At 36.2% G+C, this 19,570-nt stretch overlaps 1 long non-coding RNA gene across 1 annotated transcript in view; it reads left to right on the forward strand.

Annotated features, from left to right (window-relative positions):
• LOC115293180 overlaps nt 1–2,964 on the forward strand; it is a 14,182-nt gene extending 11,218 nt beyond the window's left edge. Inside the window, exons 3-4 of the long non-coding RNA XR_003909403.1 lie at nt 2,312–2,474; nt 2,806–2,964. This is a non-coding gene — a long non-coding RNA (uncharacterized LOC115293180). The remainder of the gene's footprint in view (nt 1–2,311; nt 2,475–2,805) is intronic.
• The last annotated feature ends 16,606 nt before the right edge of the window (nt 2,965–19,570 follow it).

Consider the following 19,570-nt stretch of genomic DNA (forward strand, 5'->3'; position numbering starts at 1 on the left):
TCCTAGAGTACCTTATTTAGGTTCATGTCCATGGTTTTCTCTGATTGCCAAGGAAATGGTCTCAGGGACGAAATAACACACTAGGAAAAACTGGTGGATTTAAGACAGAGATGAAGCTCAGTCTATGGTCTGCTACAGTTTGGAGGACTGAAAAAGCAATTGTTCTTGCTTTCCTCGCCAAAAGAAAACCCAAGCTTTAAAGAAAGATGCCAGAAGAGGCCGAAGAGGGCGTCATTAATTATCCAGAGAATAGACTCTAATATCCTTAGACTGTAGTTTTTCTCCCCAAAGTGGTCATTTAGAAATCCCTGTGGGTCCTGTGCCAGACACACACCTAGTCCTAGTTTTTTTTGCTAACAGCCCTCCTTCAGGCCAGAGAATCTTCTGGACATCATTTTGTTCTCTGCTGTCTGCCTTTCTATACAATCTCATACAACACATGAAGATTGTTAAGAGACAGTGGATACATTATATGATCCTTATCAGAAAGTGGTAACCACCCTATACATATATGCAAAACTTTAAATCACTCAAAAGTTTTCTAAGGAGAAATCCATAGCTTTCATCAGATTCATGATCAAAGAAAAACAATCCCAAGTTTTATTTTTAATGAATATATATCAACTGAAATTATATTTCTTTTTATACACAGCACATTGAATCACAAAGAATGACCATTTGATAAGTCACACACAGCTAAATACCATAGATTTTAGTTGGTTTAATCTAATAAATATTTTATTATAAATTTACCAAATAAATAAGTATATATTAAATAAGTTTTATGGAGCTTAAAATAACATTTTAATTTAATTTATACATGTAGTATGTTTAATAGTATAACACTTAAATATGAATGGGTAACTATATGGTAAATATGTTTGTACATGGCTGTGTTATATATATATAAACTGTTATTAGAGCTTTAGAATATGTATATACACACAGGTGTCTACAGAGTAATGAAACAATTTTGGTGGCATTATGTACCCTACCATTGGTCTCTAGGTTGACTGGGTGAGAATTTTTTTATTTTCCAGAAGCTGATTTTTAAAAGTCATTAGTGTACCAGGTTAATAAATCTCCAAATAAAGAACAGGTCTCATCTCTTAAGATTGTGGCTCGATTCACTGCTAAACATGTAAAGACCTTGTCTCCATACAGGTCCCCCTGTTAAAAACTACAGCGCCACAGACTGGCCCCCAAATATGCAGGAAGCATACAGATCTGCTTAATAAAAGGGCCTTAAAGGGCAAGGGCAGACTGCGCCCACTTCCCCCTCCCCCATCTTGCACATTCCCTTCTTCTGTTATGGCAATTTACATACAGAAAGCTATCAACTTAGTTAATTAGGCTTTGAAACTGTTATTTAAATAAAGATGAAACTTTTTCTCCAATAAAAGGATGCAACTAAATTATTGCTGTTGTCATAGATTGCCTAGCTGCTACTTTGCTAGAAAGCTTCAAAGTGCAACTTTGATGTGAAAGACTCTTAGTTAGGAAATATGCATATGAGAAATGATTTTGAAAAGGGAAGCTTTCACACAAAGCTTCAGAGAAATATAAAAATACAGTGAACCAGAACCCTACTTGTATTAGGTGACCACTTAAGAAATTTAAAGAAACATGAATTTTCCTTTTCCATAAAAATAATAATGCTAAAAAATAATTCCTTTATTTTTTGTTCTCAAATTTCCAATCTGCATTTTTTCTAAATGTCTAGGTAGAGAAAATTGTTTGAGTCTCTGTGGATGCTGAGAGGGGAGTGAATAAAAAAAAAAAGAGAAAAGAAAGGGGTAGGAAAGGCTCTAAAGCAATCCTTGTGGAAGATACCATCATTCTTAAGGGGGTCAGGTTGGATTTATGGTGTTTCTTTCTGGTTGAAAATTGATCAATCAGGCAAGAGAACTAAATGTTCTGAATTAAGACCTCAGAAGAAGAAACACATTCCTTTTTGATGGATTTCACACACTGTTCTCAATCCCCACATCTGACATAGGAAACCACGTCACAAGTTCAGTGTGGGAAGTGTCCAGGGGAAGGAGAGCGATGGATTTGGCAGAGCTAGGATTAAAACATGCTTCCACTTCACCCCATGGGGGTGGAACAAATGTCCATTTGCAGATCTAATGTTATTTTTTCCCTCCTTAACTAAATATTGTAGGATTAATGTAGTGACTTCAATTAATGATGAATGTATTGGTCTCCCTAAGATTAAAAACATTTTTTTCTATTCAATTCCTTTTTAAGGCACCAGATAATTTCAAGCAAAAAGAATGAAAATTTCACTATTAACGCAGTTCTCTTGCAGGAAGCTACTTCGACAAAGGTACTATCAGAAGAACATGTTTTTTCTTTAAGTGTGTACTTGAGTCCTGATGAAGACTTACAATCCGTCATCAAGAGGCAGCCGTAGATTTCTCCTGTAAAGCAGTGTCTGATAAACACCTTCCACTGCCAACAGGAAGGCAGAGGTGATCATTAATAAACACATTTTTTAAAAAGCTCAGGCTGACTTGATGGGGGTAAGGCACTCTTAAATGAGAAAGCCTTTCCTGGGAACTGAGATGAAGACACCACATGGTTCCCACCAAATTAAAATGCTAATACCAAGGGTGGCAGGCTGCTATAACTCTGATCGAGTTTTAGTTTTCTCTGGTTTTACTCTCTGTCAGTGTTATTCTATCATAATGTATCAGGGAAAGCATTGCACTCACATCAAATCAAATCGTTAATGGAAAGGGTGGCAGCCTAAAGTACTCTTGATCAACTGCTAATTTTGTTTTATTCTTCTTCTTCTTGCAGCTATTCTCTGAAATGAATAACTCTACATTCAAAAGAGGTTTTTGAGAGAAGCTGGGCACTAAAACAGATTAAGATGAACCAAAGACACAGAAAACCATTATGCTCACAGAATAAACAGTTTTAGCCATTTGATGTTATAATAAACGTATTTGGCTGTGATGTGCTGTTTCACCACTAAAAGGCCTTCTGTTAAATATGCATGCATCTCCATATTGGGCCACTGATACCAGGACAGTCAGGGGTGACAGTCCTGCTGTCAGTCTTGGATTTGTGATTCTGAGGAGCCCGCAACTGTTATAAATGCCCTCTATTCAAAATGGGGAGGAAGTGATTTTAGGATTGCTGAGAAGTGTCAGATTTACTGCTTTAAGGATCAAAGTAATGAATTTATCCAGAGGATCAGGGAAACAGCAAGAGAGGCAGATTCTGCCCCAGCACTGGCCCTGCTTCTGATGGCCAGAGCTCCGGGTAACAAAGGTTTGTCAGCTTTTTTGCCATATCCAATCCTTGGGGATCTGCGCTAACACTGAATACTCAGAGCCCTTGCTGCCCTATTGGAAAATGAGGCGGATGCACATCCAGCCGGGATGTAAGATGGCCCAACAATTGCCATCCAAGTATTCATTTAGTCTTTCAAATATAAAACTTTCCTTCAAACACAGTGTAAAGAAAAAACGAAACCAACCAAAACAAAAATGCTGCTGACAAAGTGGATTTGTCCGGTGTTTTATTTACTTTGGAGACTGGCTTTGCAGATCATAAGACATTTGCTACTACGTGACTATGTAATGTGTTGGGCATTTACCTTCAGAAAGAAGTTCAGGGAAATAAAGCAAAGGAAAAGAATGGAAAACTATTGTAACACTCTGCCTAACAACATAACCGTAATAGGCCTACCCAAGACACCAGTAACAACCTAAATCACCAGACTCTACTGTTCTTGGGTTTCACAAATAAACAAAATTACACACAGATGGTCCAAAAATAAATTTAAAATAATTCTGGCTCTCTCCGTAATATGTGTCTTGAAAAGTTCTCTTTTTTTTTTGCCCTTATTTCTCTCTCCAATTAATAATCTGGCCTTAATTATTATAAACAATTCTTGCCATGAGAACTTGTTACTAAGTTGTGATTTCACTCTGCTATGGTTCAAATGTTGATTTTACATCTTTACAGTCTCCAAAATAATCATGGCATTCTCAGTCTCTTTTTTGAATAAGTTTGGTCCTCAATTTTTAATAATATTTAATAAAAAATACCCATTTCAACCTAGTGATTGGATCTGACAATCTAAAACACATAACAAATAAAACCAAATAACAACAATAAAACCCTTAAAGGTCAATTTAAATGTGTGTGTGTGTGTGTGTGTGTGTGTGTCTATGCACACGCATGCTCATGTGTGTATTTTCCTTCCCAAACAAGGAGAATAGATGAAAACTGGGAATGATAAAATATTGCCAGAGAAAATCTATGATACCCGAAACCAGAATAATAATGGAAATATATTATTTACAATTTGTGTATGGATGTCTAACATATCACAGAAGTAATATAGAATTTTAGTGTGGATGTTCAGATGGAAAAAGCAGTAAGTCATTATGTGTGGAATCCACAATTATGATAGGTAACGCTATTACCAAGTGCTATGTGGTTCTGAGCAGGAAGATTTCCACGGACAGTGAAATGGGTGCCTTTTTAGGAAGAGATCAGACCTCTGTCATTATTCAAGTCCACTCAGCCCATCCAGCTCTGATCTCTCCTCCTCCCAGCAATCTGGCTCCCGGTGGGTTTGTTCTCCAGACTCTCTCTCACTGAAGCTTCAGACTTCTTCCCTAATGAAATGCTTGTCAGCTGCTACACAGGAGAGAGATGTCCCCCCAGAATCTTGATTAACCTTTGCAGTCAATGAGTCACTGTGATTTCTTTTTCCCTAAGGAGATGAGGTTCATGGTAAGTTTGTTTATTTCTGAAGTTTATTTCTGATCTGGTGTACCCATCTATCCTTATACGTGTATCTATTTTTCTATCTAAGTTTTCCAATAAAGAATAAAAAGTCTGCCTAATTTTTAAGTGTTCATGTATGAAATAACCCTAAACCACTTCTATCTAAAGCCTTTTTTTTTTCTGGATGGTCGGGAAAGCTGCTTTGAAATATAGGTTTTGATCAATTTTATATTATCCCTTTTTCTGGTCTCTAATGTCTATTTCAGATGTTTTAACGCTGTAAGTTTTACAGCAGCTCATAACTGATAATGAAGACTTTCCCAGTTCTCTTTCTCCTTTGACACCTGAATTCCAAACTGAGATTTAAATATATAGTAATTATGAATGATATCACAGACGAATATTAGATTACACTACAGAGTATATAAGACATCACAAATTCCTTTGTTAATGCTAAATTCCCAACCAAGGGAAGCTCAAAAAGGCATCAGTGGATAGTGGAAATAGAAGTTCTTTTTTTTTTTTAAAGCTCAGTGGATTTCTCATAGACTTTTTGTTAAAGGAAAACCCAAAGGGAAGATGTCAGCATCAAATAAAATTGCTACTTTGTGTCCTATGGACTTAGATGATCTGGCACAGTGGCTATAGAAAATTTGAGTATTTTTAAGGAAGAGTATTCACTAGAGAATAATTTTTGATTGGTAAATAATACCAAACTTTAATCATTCTAGTGTTCTAATTTAAAAACAAGTTCAGAGATAACTCTATTCTGTTCACCAAGGAAAAACAGTAATTTTAAATAAAAAGCATATAGAAAACCTTTCATCTCAGATTGGCTAGGCAGTCTATGGGATTCATAGCTGACAAAAATGTCTTCAAAAGATGGCAGAATATTTTTATATAAATCAACTGAAACATTTAATATGCATCTATTTTGTCCAAAGCATTGATTCAGGCATTGTGAGGTTTTATAGATGAGTATAACAGAGAGTCCCTACTCTTAGGAAACAGGCTATTTGATTAAAAAAAAAAACACACCTTATTTGGAAGCACACTGCATAAGCAGTAAAATTGTATCTTCAAATACAAGAGCTAGGTTCTCAATTCAACACGGCAAATTAAGGTAAACATCACTGATTGTCAAAATTATCCTTGAAACATCTTTAAATTTGGAGGACCTGGGCGCGGGTAAGCTCAAAAGCTAAGAATTAACTACAGTACTTTGGTTTCACTTTACTCTGAGGCTTCCCTATCCCTGAGGATGGTGGAGGCCTGGGGCTGCTTTGAAAAGGAAAGGAGAAGGGAGAGTCAAAGAAGAGATGGGGGTAAAGAGGAGGAGGGAGAATAGGACACGGAGAAGGGCGGAGCTAAACAGATTTTTCTCTTTTTCTCCTATATCCCTCCCCCAAATGTGGTGTTTGAATTCTCATAAGTGGAGCATTGAAGATCTCTCTTACGTCGTTGTGATGGTTCTAATGCTTGCTAAAAATGAAACTAGGTCTCAGCTTCAGGTGTTATCTTGGGAGGTATGGACTATAAGATGCATGCATGATGAGAAACCTCCATTCGAAGGTAATTGCTGCAGGTAGTGGCTGTTTCTTAGTCTGAAGGGGAGAAACTTCATGACCACACCACACACTTCCAGAGGTTGGAGGCTATTAATTGGTTCTACCTTTTGGGTCTTTGCTTCACACCCATCTCTGACTCCTATCCTCACCTTTCCAACATTGTGGATTTATTACTAAATAAAATAAAGCTTTTCTTTTGGAAGCAGTGGACAACCATACTTCATCACCACTACCATTTAACAGACCATACAATTTCTGAGGATATCATTAACCCAGGCTTCAAGGCACAGAACATGCAGAGAAAGTGAAATAGCAAATGTATTTGTAAGACCTCTATTCCCCTACACAGTAATGGCTTAGCACTTTGGCATTAATTCCATTTGTCAAGCTGTAAGATAAATACATGCACATCAGACACTGTCCCAGCATTTATTCAAAGGGCAGACAGTGAAGACCACTATTTAAATGGGAAATGTGTCCATTTGTTTTGGAAAACAAAGCAGAGATTCATGATTTGCAAAGCATGTCAATCTTTTTAAAGAGATAGTGCAATTTTCAGAACGATATGACTGCTGGCCACACATAATATCCCTGTAGGAATAATAATAGTATTACTAGAATTCTGAAATCCTAAAGCAACATGAATACATCAGATTGTTGGGTAATCAAAAGTTAAAAGTCTAAGTACCTAAAACCCCTACCAATAATATTTTTATAGGATTTCCATGAACCTCTTCTAGGACCTTCATCTAATGTATTTCCAGTTTCTAACCTTCGGCAAACTGCATTGTTTTTTATCCAATGAAGCTTTTTGCATGCAATGATATTCACACATGGATATATTATCACATCTTGAGAGAGATTTCCAGATTTCTCCTTATGTCTCTTGCCTAAATTGATCTCTATTTATATTGCAATGCCAGGTTGATTCTTATCTTTAAGATGTTATGAGTTGGTTTATTTTTTTTTTCAGCTTTCTAATTGCTCTAAAGCATTAGGTTCTGATATATGGCCTCAATCAAGTATTTTTCTTTTTTTAATTTTTTTATGCTTTTTATTTATTTTTGAGAGGCAGAGAGAGACAGCAGGAGCCGGGAGCGGGGGGCGGTCAGAGAGAGAGGGGAGCGGGGGGCGGTCAGAGAGAGAGGGAGATACAGAATCGGAAGCAGGCTCCAGGCTCTGAGCTAGCTATCCGCACAGAGCCCGACGCGGGGCTCGAACCCAGAACCGTGAGATCATGACGGAAGCCGGATGCTTCACCGATGGAGCCACACAGGTGCCCCACAAGTATTTCTCTATAGTTAAATGATAATCACAAGGAATGAATAAAAAAAAATAGAAACATCCAGAATGAATCAAAGAATATAGAAAATTTAAAACACCATGCCTAGACACACTAGTCTGTATATAGAAATGTGTGAGTTTTTTTCCTTAGAAGGAAAAATGGCAAGAAAAACACATCAAGTCCAGTGTGTAGTCTTCTTCCCACTGCATTCCTTCCGATATCCGCAACCTTGCGTTTCACCACTCTGCTGAAAACTCTCCAGGTGACTTCTCATTTCACCCAGAGCAAAATGCAAAGTTGTTATTGCAGTTTTTAGACCATCCCTACCTCATCCCTCTGGCCTCAGGGCCTTTATACTTCAAGTTCCAGCAGCCAGGAAAGTTCTTTTACTACTTTATCTCCCGATTTCTTTGTTCTCTCCTCCTATCTTCTCAAAGAAGTTGTTCCTGACAATCCATTTCCAAAAACACAGACCGCTTCACAACCACCACTTCCTTGCTTTCCCTTCTCCATTCCTTAGAACTCTTTTACCCCTTCGACATACTATAACTGATTATTTATTGACTCAGCTAATTTCTCAGCTCTTAACATAGTATATGGCATAGAATAGCCATTAAGCAAATACTTATTAAAGATCTTTTTTCTTTTCTTTTCTTTTTCCTTCCTTCCTTGTTTTCTTCTCCTCTTTTTCATTCTCTCTCTCTCTCCCTCTCCTCTTCTTCCTCTCCTCCTCTTCCTGCTCATTTTTCTTTTTCATTAAGTGTAACCTTGCATGGAAACAACTGAGGAAACTAAAACTTAGAGAAGCTAAGTGTTTTTTCCAGTTGTCATTCAAAATTGATCCATGTTGAAATGAGAATGGAGGTAATTATTATACTCTAGTAGGTAATTGTCCTACTGCATCATCTCCTTAATAGAGTTTTATATGAAGTTTCAGAAAGGAAAACAAGAGTGAGTTAAACAAATGGCATTTTATCTTTAAGTTGCTATTTGACCAGTAATGAATAGTATTGGGTATATTATAAGTGGAGCTACTAAATCTGGAGTGACTAAGAATAAAGAAGTAGGTTTGAAAGGTACCAGTTGAAATAAGTAAGACTATCAGTTGTCCATTCAGATGATGTTCTGAATTTGGAGTTACAAGCATATATCCTGTGGCAAGCAAGCACTGTACTGAGCAATATATCATCTCATTTTCCTCACAAAAATCCGTCAGGAAGCTCCTACTGTATCCCCATTTTATGAATGAGAACTTCAGACTAGACTCAAATATTTTGAAAGGAAATCTTTTAAGAACTTCCAAACTTACCTTCCCTACCCTCCCCAATTGTATCTGTTTGTCTAACCCTGTGATCAGATAAGAAAGTGTCCTAATTTATTACATAGAACTTCAAAAAGATTGTTCATTTACTCACATTTTCTTTTGCGAAATGTAGGAGCAATTGTGTAGGTAAGAGATACAGGAGTCCTCTTACACAGATACAAACTACAAAATAGTCTGATGATGAGATTTCTTACTTTGGTGCCCAGGGGTCAACAATCAACCTGCTTTTCATTCTTTATTTAAATACTGGTAGTCTAAAAATATAACAACCTAAGCTACTTTATTACACACTGAAATAACTAAAAAATGAACTGCTGGAACTAAAACCATCTAACATATTTAGTGCATTATGCTGTCATCTCTAAATCAGAATTTATTTCTACTGTTACAATATAAAAAATCAATATTGGAACAAGCATCTAAATTGGAAGTTAAAGGCTCTTGAGTATATATATATATATTAGGTAAAGAGTTATCACTCTAATCTATGCTATGTATGATAAAAATGTCAATTGGAAACTTTCAAATTTATCATTATATATAGCACACATGAAATGTCATGGTCATAGGCTTAACCTATCACTACTATTATAACACCCCAAAGTAAGTAGTGGTAAAATGTATGAACCAACACATTTATTTCTTTAAATCCAATTATTAATATCTCTGAATCCTGTCTTTGCTTCTGTAGATTGTATAAAACCATGTATTGTGTCACATCAACATTAATGATATTATATCCTCTTCTCTAAACCCTAAAGTATTCTAGTTTTTATGAAATTTATTACTTTATACCTTAATCTGGGATATTTTCATGCATATTTGACGTAGTCTACTAAATTGTACCTGGATCATCATGGTGTCTCAAATACCATGCATTGTACAGAGCAGATGCTTAATAAGTATTTTTTTTTTGAGTAAAGAAAAGAATGCACACAAGAAAATAAAGTGAAAATAACACACATGTAAAATGAAGTAACAGTGACAAGAGTTGTATGGATATTGAAGGATGCTCATCAACCTCACTGATAAGCTGAAAGATTTTCACTGGCTCCTGATTACAAATCAAATGAGGTCCAACTAGACAGCCAAAGCCTTCATGATCCCAGTGGAAGTAGCTTGATTACATAACCAGGTGCCAATCTAATGTAGTTAAACTACCCAAACACTTTCTTTGAAATCATGATTTTGAACCTTCCGCATCAGAGTAGCATGGAGTGTTTTTTGGACAAAAGAAAAACAAACAAACAAACAAACAAACAAAAAGATTATTGGGCCCAATTCCATACTTGCTGAATCAGAATTGCTCTTGTGGGACAAAAGAACAGCACCAACAACAAAACTGTATATAAGGTAAATCTAGGCCCTTGAGTTGAGTCACTATTGTAACCACTGTCTCCAGTGTTCGTATCAAGGCACCTTTGAGTAATCTGGGTAAAGCAAAGCAAAGCAAAGCAAAACAAAACAAAACAAACAGCAACAACAACAACAACAAAAAACAGAAGCACAAAAACAGAAAATTCCCTGTGGGGCTTCCCCTTGGCACAGAAGATTAGAAAAAGATGCCTCTTGGAGGTAGACTTAAAATGCTGGTAGGTGTTCAGTTTAAACATGAGTGCATACGAATTCAAACCCACTACTATCATTCTACTTGATACTTTTGTGCATTGCATATAAATTGTGTAACTGTATATGGTGATTCTGGATATGCTGCTAAAGACCAAAATATATACTGCCCGCCTTCCAAATGGGAGAACAAATCCCAAGATTCACTATGTAGCCTAAGTCTTCAACCTTAAAGAAACCTTTCTTTTCCCTACCAGAATTCTGGGAAAAAAGAAAGAAAAGAAAGAAGAAAAAGAAAGAAATGAAACAAAAACAAAAACAAAAACAACCCCAGTAGATTTCAGATATGTAGAAGCATTTCTTGATGGAGAGGTTATCAAACACCACAGTAGGCAGGTAATAATGCCTAAATGTTGGGGATGGGGTAAATGACCTCCTTACCAAAAGCTAGGCTGGGGAGTTGGAGACAGGATAATGTCTCAAATTCCCCTACAGCCACGGGAGTTCACAATTTTATTACCTAAGGATGCAAAAGCATTTTGGCACATGCTGGGTGTAGGCAATTCCACTATAGCCTAAGTGACCTTTAAGATGCAGAAACCTTTGTTAAATCCTATTCCATGAACATTTAATATTTGAAATTCTTTGAAATGAAAGCATAATACTCAATTGTTACAGTTTCATGAATGACTCTCTTACTTGCCTAATTATGGCAAGTGATGCTGTCAATGCTAAAACATTTTCAAGAGATTAACTTTGTACAATAAGAGCTTCTGTGCAAGCCAGAAAATCCTTTAAAGGATTTCACGTATTTTGCAACACTGAGTGGCCAGCAACTCATTTTAATATTTAGAGACAAAATGATATTTGGATAAAGTAAAGGTCATATTCAAAAAGAACAAAACAAGGCAGAATGACATTCTAAATGAAGTTGCAGCTTGTAGGTCTCAACAGCCAATATGTGGTAAGACCAAAATAGAAATAAATTTTGCTTTGTCCTCTTGTTAAGTACCACCAAAACTTACACTGTTTCTAAGACCACTTTACGAGTCTTAAAAAAATCCTTTGGACATACTGAGAGATCTTACAATTTTTGTTCTAATAATGTTTGTTTGTTTCAAAGCATGAATATATTCTTTCTGCTTCAGTTAATTTCACATTTGGTACCAGGACCTTATGTAGGATACAGTGATGATTTGGAATTACAATTCCTTGTTCTAAGCACAAGAATGTTGTTCCCACTAACGATGAGAAACACGACAAAGGAACATGAAAGACTGGTCTGAATCTCCACATAGGTGGTATGATTCCAAATCTGGCTGATTATGGGATATCCAGGGATGTATTCTGAAACTATAGTTTCACTCTCAGTGATTTTAATTTGGTAGTTTTTTAAAGTACCCTAAGGGAATTTAGTAGTTTTTATATAGCACTCCAAGGGAATTCCAATCAACCAGGTTTAGGAATCTCTAGTACATGTGATGACTTATGCATTATAAATGCAGGACTCCTGAAGGTCTTTTTATGTCTGACATAGCTTTAACAACCAACTCACTAAATATGGAATTCCATTAACAGAAAATTATAACCTTTCATTCTATAGTTAGAAATGCAAACACTATTAGAATAGGAGACATTAATTAACATAATTCATGATGATCACTGACAACATTTTTCAAGGTCTAATTGAACCAGGCCTTTCTAGACCATGGAGTAATAACAGGTATGTGACGAGCTTTGTAAGACTCACAGAGAACAACAGTATAGAGTGGTAATTAAACATTGCTCAGATCTATAATCAGTTGTGGGTCTGCATCAAGCTTTTACCACTGTTGACCTATGTGACTTTAAGCAGTTTACTGAACTTCTCTGAACCTCTTTAGTAAAAAAAAAATATCATATATTCTTCAAAAATATTTTGATGAATAGACATATGTAAAGTACTTGGAACAGTTCCTGATACATGGTAAATGTTCAATACACATTATCTAGTATGTCATGTTAATAATCCTTTTCATAATTTAGCTGAATAATTCTTAATCTTGTTAAGTCTTGGCATGGCCTAAGGAGTAGTTTAAAAATATTACTAACACCTTGGTCTGCCATCAAGAAATTCAGTAAGTCTAGGTGAGCCACAGATATATTTTAAAAGGCCTGCAGGTATACAAATCAAAACCACAATGAGATACCACCTCACACTGGTCAGAATGGGTGATATTAACAACGAAGGCAACAACAGATGTTGGTAAGGGTCCAGAGAAAGGGGGACCCTTTTGCACTGTTGTTGGGAATGCAAACTGGTGCAATCACTCTGGAAAACAGTATGGAGTTTCCTCAAAATTAAAAAAATAGAACTACCCTACTACCCAGGAATTACACTACTAGGTATTTATCCAAAGAATATAAAAATGCTGATTAGAAGGGGCACAGGCATCCTAATGTTTATAGCAGAGCTACTGACAACAGCCAAATTATGGGAAGAGCCCAAATGTTCATCAACTGACGAATGGATAGAGGATGTGGTATGTACTTTTAATGGGATGCTGCTCAGAGATCAAAAAGAATGGAATCCTGTCATTTGCAATAATGTGGACAGAAGTAAAGTTTATTATGAGAAATGAAATAAGTCAATCAAGCAAAGACAAATATCATGATTTCACTCATATGTGTTATTTAAGAAACACAATACATGAACACTGGGGAAGGGAAGGCAAAATAAGATAAAAAGAGAGGAAGGCAAACCGTAATATACTCTTATATTCAGAGAACAAATTTAGAGTTGTGGGAGATGTAGGGTAATGGTGGGCTACATGGATGATGAGCATTAAGGAGAGCATTTGTTGGTATGTGTGAGCACTGGGTATTCTATGTAAGTGATGAATCACTGGGCTCTACTCTTGAAACCAATACTGCACAATATATTAACTAAGTGGAACTTAAATAAACTTAAAGAAAAAAAACAAAACCTGCAGGTGATTCCTACATACAATCAGCAGAGTGCAGAGAGAGCTAGAGTAGTTGGACTAACCAAAGTAAAGCAAAACAAGGCCATTGGGTAGGAACAGGAGTGTGACATCTGCAAACACATTTAATTCTCAAGTCAAATTTAAATGTTCATAATATTACAAATTCCCTAGCTTTGCAAGGTTTGTGCATTTGATCCTATCCCATCCTTGATTCCTATTTCCAAAGAGTACAATTTTCCATGCTTTACTGTATTTTTCAAGTTACATTTACCTTACCTTACCTTGCCTTGCCTTGCCTTTCTTTACCCTACCTTACTTTACATTCAGGTGACATTTACCTTCCATGTTTTATATAACATGCTCACACTGAGGTTATAAGTATAGTTTTTCAGTTTTAAATATTTTATAAGGAATCCCTGCTTTGGAAAATAGGGATGCAACTTTTTAAAACACACGTTTCTCTCAACACACGTTCCCAGACTTTTAATATAATCGTGTCGTATTTTTTATTAGATTATTTTTAAAAATATGTCACATTTGTTATGCAACTATTAACATAATAGAACCATGCTGTATGATATAAATGTATTTCTTTTTTCATAAAATACTTTGCCTTCTTTGAAATTAATATTGTCTCATTTGTCATGTGCCCAGTTTTCTATGTTCCAATCACTATTTCATACACAAAGACTAAGGTAACTAATAATTGCCTTTCCTTATTCCTTCACTGTGGTCTAGGTGATTTCTAGGACTTTTGTACAGATACCTTTTTGGTATCTCCCATCAATCCCACCCTTAGAATTCCCATTGCCTCTTTCCATGGTGAATGCTCTGTTTCATGGATATTGCTCTTTATTATTTCCTTGAATTGATAGAGAACATTCTTTAATAGCTTGGGAGATGTTACATTAAGAACCACATTTGAAAATGTGTATGTTGTACTTTTCGTTCTTTTTTTAATGCTTATTTATATTTTTGAGAGAGAGAGAGAGAGAGAGAGAGAGACTGAGAGAGAGGAGGTACAGAGAGAGAGACGGAGAGAGAATTCCAAGCAGGCTCTGTGCTCAAACCCAGGAACCACAAGATTATGACGTGAGCCGAAATCAAGAGTTGAACGCTGAACCGAATCACACTGGAGCCCCATAGTTTTCATTTTTACTTGATACTTTGGGTAAGTGAGGAATTCTAAATTGCAAACAAATTCCCCTTGGTTTTATACTTTTTCTGATCTACTAAATCAATCACTTTCCACTTCCTGCTTTTCAATAATACAATTAAAAAGACCTGTATTGTGATTTTTAATATATGTTTCAGAAGGAAGAAAGGTAAACAAGTATGCTTGTATTACTCATGCCATTAATAGCTGCATTAGTAATAAACCTTCAAAATTTAGCAGCATAAGCAAGTTATGTTTGTAAGTTTGTTTTTCTTTAATGTAAATTGCAACTGATGGTGTCTTGTGTTTGCTCCTGTGGAGAAGTTCTGCTCATGTAGTATCTAGGGATCTATGATCTATCTTTAGTATGTGGATGGGTGCTAATTTCTAGCTAGCAGATGGGGAAAGAGAGAAGGTAGTATGGTGAAGGGTTTTTCTGTGTCAAACCTAAGTGGCATATGTCACTTTTTAGCCACATTTCATTTGCTAGAACTCAAATGGCTATAACTAATATCAAAAGAGGATTACAATGATAGTCTAGTGTGTGCCTGGGCACAAATAGAAACTTCTGTGGCTAGTATCCTGATATTGAAGAAAAGTCTAATAGTTCCAGTCACCATAATTTGACATAATTGGCTAAGGGGTTACATCACAGTAGCATTATAGTCAATTAGGTAATATCTCATCAAATTGAAAACACACCGTGGCTATGACTTTGAAAGAGAAATGTCACCTCTATTTCATTCTCTGCCACAGTGTTCAATTTATCAGATTTATCCAGAAAAACTGAATTCATTGAATTACCATAAAAACTCTGGCAATAATGATGATGATGATGATAATAGTGACAATAATAGATGACATTTATTGTATTCTAAATCAGTATCTGACACTATGCAGAGCTCTTTATGGGCTGTTCTACTGTGGTTTATACAATAAAACATGAGATAGGTAATATTTTTATCTCTGTTTCACAGATGAGCCACAGAATCTTAGAATTTGATCATAGTCCTACAGTTAGGATATACTGGTGTCAAGCCTACGCCTGCATTATCCAAATAATAATGGTCTTTCCACTACACCATGCTGCTCTGCATTATGCCATAGAAATTTAAAAAGAGCTTGAAAAAATGTTCAAGGTATGACGTGTCTTTCTAATTCTTCATCATTAATATAACTTCTCTAATTCAATAAAAAATTGGGGTTTGAATTACAAAGAAGCCAGTGAATAGTCTCAGTATTTCTGAATTTTTCTTTTCATAAAAATCTTGGGTATTTGTACTTCATGGCCAAACTGCTAAAATTCATAAGTGGCATAAATAATTTGACAAAAGCAAGCCTGTTGTGTTTAATGTATGTTCGGTGCTATAATTCAGTCTCAAAAATTGTCCTCTCCAGTAAAGCTGCCAAGCCAAAACAATGAAGGGTTTTAGCTGCAAAGTAAAGTTTTCTGGAATTATAATATTCCTTTTGACCTCTGGGATGACTAAATGCTATTTAATTCCTTCCTTTTATTCACTGCAGCGAAAAAGACTTGGAAACTTGCTGGAGCAAAGGTAGCATTTACTTTCAAAGCCATAGCCAGACATTGGTACTCCTGGGGGAGGGAGAAATACTTGCAAGTTGGTGGTGGAAAACCTTATTTACTGTAGTGCCACAAATGTCCTTTTTACTTGCTGGTATTGCAAAAGCTATGATGTAACACTCAAGTCAATTATTTCAAATTATAGCGACTAGAACAATTTGACTTTTTATCCCATAGCAGTGTACTAAGAATTTAACCTGAGCCGAAACGAAACTAGTTTATAACTGGCTAAAGGTGGCCATACAAGAGCAGCACGGCAGCTCCTCCTTCAAGAGGTTTAGCTTTTAGGTACTGTTACTACTAATTGCGTGAGAAACACTATAGCTGTCAAATTTCACCATCAACTCTGGCTTTCAACCAGCTAAAATAGAAATGGTTGAGTAGTTAGGTTCTGTTTCTTTCTCTTACTATTTCATAGAGGTGCTAAATACAATGAAACTATAGTCAGGATCTTTGTGTTCAATCCTCTCTTCTGGCTGATTCAATCGCATTTGATCTGACTTGAAGATTTTTAGCTTCCTTACTATACTTAGCCCCAGCATGATCAATACTGAAACACGTCTCCAATCTAGGCTACTTTACATCCCATTTGCCTAAAGAGTTTAGATAATGAAATTCACAAGCAAGAAATCTATAAATGAGTTACAGACAAAGAGGTATGTCGCCCAGAGATGCAGATTCTAAGGAGAGGTAATACCTGAAGCCGACTGAGAAGGTTTTAAAATCACATGTCTGTATCAGCAGCACAGCCAGCCCTTGGCAAAACCAAGAAGCCAGAGCTATCCTCGGCCCCTCCTGGGCAGTTCACTCCGTATTTTCGGTGGCATCTGCCAGGCCCTTCCCCTGCCCCGATCTCCTTATAAGACAGCCCTCTATTCACACTCCTCACTCCAAACCCTGTTCTCAAAGCTTGTTTCCTAATTCTTCATTTACACTAAGCGCACAAATGAGACATTAACTCTCTGACTGTTATTACACTTAAGAAGAAATGTTGCATTTTCATAAGGAAGCACTCTAGGTGAAGAAAAATATTGGAATTGCATTTTAAACCAAAGGGCTTGGGAAGCATATGAGATCTTGGCACCTATAGAATTCATGCAATGTAGTAAGTCCCTTCATTTTCCTATGGGTAAAATAAATGCAGGTATACAATGACATTTAAAATGCAGGGAGCCAGGACTAGAGGATTTATTTAAGCCACTGTTTCCCTTTTAAAAATGAAGTATATGAAATGACCATATAAGGTCAGCAACACCAAAGGTGCTTGTTCAGAAAGCCAAAAATGCAGGAAGTCATATAAATTCTTGGGCCTTGATCAAATACCATCGAGTTGCTCGTAATAAGACCTTAAATTCTGTATTTAGATAAGCATCCCCAGGTGTTCTTATGACTACCACAATGGCTGTACATTCTGGAGTCAACGTGTAATTTTCTATGCACAAATTATTTAGATGTGTGCCTCAGTGTCCTCAACTGAAAAATAGGGATGTTAATAGAACCTACCTCATAGGACTGTTATGAAGGTTAAATGAGTTAACAATTGTAATACACTTAAAATAGTGTCTGGCACTATACAGGAGTTTACTAAATAAAAATTAAATATACTTAACTTTTAGAAACACGGATCTAAGTGGTAATGACTTTAAAATCATCGTCACAGGGGCACCTGGCTGTCTCAGTTGGTTAAGAATCTGACTCTTGATTTCAGCTCAGGGTATAATCTCATGCTTCATGGAATTGAGCCCCACATCAGGCTCTGTGCTGTTAGCTTGGGCTTCTCTGTCTGTCTGTCTGTCCGTCTCTCTCGCTCGCTGTCCCTTCCCAGAATCCTCTCTCTCTTTCTCTCAAAATAACTCAATCAACATTTAAAAAATGAAATTAAATCCTTGTCACAATTTCAGATAATTAGTCTAAAAGTTAGGAGTTTCTAAACTGATGTTAGGGGCACCTGGGTGGCTCAGTCAGTTAAGCGTCTGGCTTCTGGCTTCAGCTCAGGTCATGATCTCATGGTTCCTGGGTTGAGCCCCGCATCGCGCTCTGTGCTGACACCTAGCTCAGAGCCTGGAGCCTGCTTCAGATTCTGTATCTCCCTCTCTCTCTCTGACCCTCCCCTGCTTGTGCTGTCTCTCTCTGTCTCTCAAAAATAAATAAATAAATAAATAAATAAACAAACAAACAAACAAACTGATGTTAATGAGCATGCCATTCTTTAATAGTATCAAAGCCTTATTTATAATAAATATTGCATTATATGTAGCCAAATAGAAGGCATTACATCCATATTGACTGCATTAAAAGGGAGGAGAAAGAACATAGACTTGAGATGGAGATGTGATCCTGGTTTTGATGCAGCTTCTTTGTTCAGGCATCAATTTATCTAGAAATATATCAACTTGGAAGAAATATTTATAAAAAATTTTGCAGGCAGTTTGAAACATTCATGAAAACATGAATAAACCAGTGGGATGAAATAAATACCCCAATATCCAAAGAGCCCAACTGTGCAGTGCATATTGAGAAAGAGGGTTTTATGAATGAAATGTCCATCAAATGTGTTATATCAGGCCCAAACATGGTTGGCATGACATATGTAAGAGTCATCCATGGAAACCTTATGCAATGAAGTGAAAAGAAAGCAGTTTGATTTTCTTTGAAGTATTTTCTTATAACAAGAGATAAAAGCAGACATCTATTTTCTTTGATGTTTTTATCCTAAATTTTGTGTTTGATTTTCCTATCGACATTATAGATTTTTTTTTCTTTTCAATTCACTACACCATATGCATATTTTCAAAGAAGCAAAATGTTATGGGAATGGCAAGTCCCTTGTAGGCATCAACAGGGATGAGTTTTCTTGTGGCAGGGTTGTGAGTTTCACTTTTAGTTTTCTAAGTTTTAATCCATTATGCAAACTAATGTATCCACCTTAAACCAAATGTTCTGTACTTCAGTACTTTGCATGCTATTTACTTCTCAGAAGAGAAAGAAAAGGGTGTTAAACCTCAGATAAGCAGGGCACACATCTATGAACCGCAGTGATATCATTCAATGCCATGTTTATACCTAGTTAAAAATAAGTGAACATCTGCTGATTAAAAAATGGAACTGTAATAGTGGCCAGCAGGGAATAAAACACTTTATTGAGCTTTGTTATGTGGATGGAAATGTGCTGTGTAGAAAGTGCTTTATTTGCAAATAAAGCAACTAACTGCTTGTAGTAGAAATATATGCACAAAGTAGATTCTGAACTAATTTTGAGAAACTAATTGTTTTAATGTAAGTATCAGCTGATACTTCTGCTTTCCCTCAAATTTATATTGATCACTCCTTGAAGCTTAATTTTGACTACTGGGAAGAAGTCTTGTATG

The sequence above is a fragment of the Suricata suricatta genome, chromosome 6 (assembly GCF_006229205.1).
Source record: "Suricata suricatta isolate VVHF042 chromosome 6, meerkat_22Aug2017_6uvM2_HiC, whole genome shotgun sequence".
In the NCBI taxonomy this organism is placed as follows: domain Eukaryota; kingdom Metazoa; phylum Chordata; class Mammalia; order Carnivora; family Herpestidae; genus Suricata; species Suricata suricatta.